Below are 3,167 nucleotides of genomic sequence, written 5' to 3' on the forward strand. Positions count from 1 at the left end.
TCAGGTCTTTGTCACTCCTAAGCCCAGGACTGGTGGGATGATCTGTCTCCTTGGCCTGGCTCACTGGGAGGACTGGTACTGGATGCAAAGAAAGTGCACAGGCTCTCCAGGCTGCCACAAGACCCTTCCTCCTGCCAGAGAGCGGCCCACCTCCCACCTTCCCTCTGAGTGAGGCTGAGCCCTGCTGGGCCTCCCCTTGTCTTCCTCCCTGGCAGTGACCCTGGGGGCAGCGCTGCTCAGCTGCCTCTGCCGGGGCTCCTGGGCCAAGGCCCCTGAGCCAGCCGGGAGCCCAGAGCTCCATTCCCAAGGCTGGGCTTCTGCACAGAAGTCTCCATGGCGAAGAGCTCTGCAAGTTTCCTGGGGAACAGAGGCATCCCAGGTGCTATCACACACCAAGAGCTCTTTCCCTTCATCCTCTCAGTTTGTCCTGTAGACTCAGAAGAAGCTGTAGATCAGGTACAAGAGAAGAAGTGAATTAACTGAACTCACACTTTTACAATCAACCCATCTAATGGGTGGGGATTTCACAGCATATTTCAGTTAAAGTAAAGATTTGTTGCTTTATTAATGTTTCATGAAACTAGTATCATTTGAATTTCTCCAAACAATGCAGAGTTGTCAAGCCAGGAGAGAAGGGTTCTATGACTTTTTTGCCCATTGCCTCCCCACTACTACAGGATCCCTTTCCTTCCAAACAGTTGGAAACTCACACTGCTCTCTAGAATTTGACACTGTCTACAAACTAATTCTTTCAAAAGTAGTTTTCAAGGCCATTGTTTCTGTAACTCCAATTCTGGGTTGCGTTTTGCATTTCTGGGAATTTTTGAATTTCTCTTTACAACAAAGGATCTGACACAAACAATGACACTACGTGTTAGACTAGAGACAAGCTCTGCTCTCCCTGTTAGATGTACTGAGTGTGGCCGTGACTGGAAAAGGGGTAAAGGATGGAGCAGGGAGGAGAGGAGTAGTGATTGGGAGCGATGGTTCCTTGGGGATTTGCATCTGGATACAGTCATCATTTTCCCCATGGGAGTCCTGGAAACAGCACTGAGAAATGAGGATACTGCAGCTGGAGCGCTGGCAATGGAGTGTCTGCAGGGAATATTGCCTGGTGAGTCTCTCCTGCTGTCCCATCTCTAATGCTGTGCCGGCACCAAGTCACTTCATTCTGATTTAACCTGTCTTGAAATATGCCCAATACATTTGGTTTTTCTCCCTGTTATTGTTGTTGTTGGTTTGTGTTTTGGTTTGATTTGGTTTTCTTTTTTTGCCTGATTTAGAAAAATTTAACAGAGCTCCCTTTTTTCTTCTCCAGTTGAGTGTAGTGTTATCTTCTTAACTGAAAGTACAGTAATTTCATGAATACAAGCCGCACGGACTATAAGCCGCATCTCTGGGTGTTGGCAAACATTTCGCTCTTTGTCCATAAATAAGCCGCACCTGAGTATAAGCTGCTCTATCGTTCACAGCGAGGACTCGCGTGCAACAAAGTTGCCAATTAGTAACAGAATTGTAGCAGGGCGGGGTTTACTGGCTCGGCTCGGGCTGTGCAGGCTCGACCCACTCGGGGCTGCCGACGGGGCCAGGTGGCCCAGCCCGGCGCTGCCACTCGGCCCGGCTGCTCGAGGCCAGCCGCCGCCTCTGGGCTCGCTCACCCTGGCCCGGCGCTGCCCCGTGGTGGCAGGCAGGGATGGAGCCCCCCCCGCTCCCGCGGCAGCGGGCGGGGATGGAGCCTACCTGTTCCTGCCGCGGCAGGCGGGGACAGGAGCCCCCCGCCTCCTCCCCGAGTCACAGGGATGGCGGTATGGGGCCCCCGCCTTCCCCCCAGGCCGTGGGGATGGCGGCACGCGGCCCCCCCGTCTCTCCCCCGGGCTGCAGCAGAGGAGGGAAGGAGGGAGCTCTCCCGCCTCTCTCCCCGCCCCCCGTGCTGCCTGCAGGGAGCCAGGCTCCACCCACGGCACAACAGAGTAACAATTTGTAACAATCGCGAAATGCCTGCTTTTACTGGCAGGTGCTCGGCTCGGCACCCTGACTGGCACTTCTGGGGTTGTAAATGTCAGAAAATTATTCACATATTAGCCGCTCCTGAGTGTTAACCGCATTTCCGATGTGGGAGCAAAATTTTAGTCAAAATGGTGCAACTTGTATTCGTGAAATTACTGTAAGTTTGCTGTAGGGAAAAATCATCTTGCCTTGTGAAAGGACAGGTAGGAAGTGTTTTAATGGCCAGTGCCGCAGCCCTGTGGCACACAGATTCCCAGGAAGGGAGAACTCTCTGCCAGGCACATGCACCTGGCCAGGCTCCTGGGGATGCTCCTGCACCCAGCTGATGAGGTGAATTCCAGCCCGACTTTATTGCCAAAATAAAACTCATCAGTTTTCTATAAATCCCAGCAAACTGGTCCCAAAGGCTTTGTCACTCAGTCTCTGCTTCCACTGGTTTGGAGGGGCTTGATCCCAGTTTTTCACAGCAACAGTGCCCCTGTGTTCTTTCCCCCCACTTTTCTGTTCCGACTGTGGAAAATAACTGGGTTTTGATTGTTCCCCCTGCAGCTCACTGCAGATCCCAAAACACTTCCAGGAGGGAAGATCATTTCTTGTGCTTCCACCACCAGGTGCGAGAAGAGAGGGTCACATCCCAGGAGCCTGGTCTTGGAGTGTTTTGTGGAATTGACCAGTAGCTTTGGCTTCTGACCTTTCCAGAACCAACCTGTGATAATATTTAAGCACAGACCCACAGCATGTGGCAAAATAACTGTTAGCAACTGCCTGAAGAAATGCATTGAAATAAGCAGCTGTTTTATTCTGATGCTTGATGAGACAGCAGTTAGAGTGTTGCAATTTTACACTTCACTGAAACATTTTAGAGCTCTTCAAAGCAAATGACGGTAAACTGGGGTAATAGAAATCTTGTGTTTATTTAGAGCTTGCCTTGTGGAGCTCACAAGTGTGGGACTGCCCGAGAGGGAGAAGGAGTTGAACCACAAGACAATAAAGCTGAAGGGGGGTGGGGGGGGGGTGGGGACGGAGTTATTTCTGTCAGGTCCTGGAACAAGAGTTGTTGTCCTAAACATCAGGTTTTTTTGCTGTTGTTAACATGGAGCCCCTGATTTTTTTTTCTTTTTTCTTTTTTTTTTTTAATTTTCGACCTAAAAAGTGATGTG

This window comes from Catharus ustulatus, unplaced genomic scaffold (assembly GCF_009819885.2).
Source record: "Catharus ustulatus isolate bCatUst1 unplaced genomic scaffold, bCatUst1.pri.v2 scaffold_120_arrow_ctg1, whole genome shotgun sequence".
Taxonomy (NCBI): domain Eukaryota; kingdom Metazoa; phylum Chordata; class Aves; order Passeriformes; family Turdidae; genus Catharus; species Catharus ustulatus.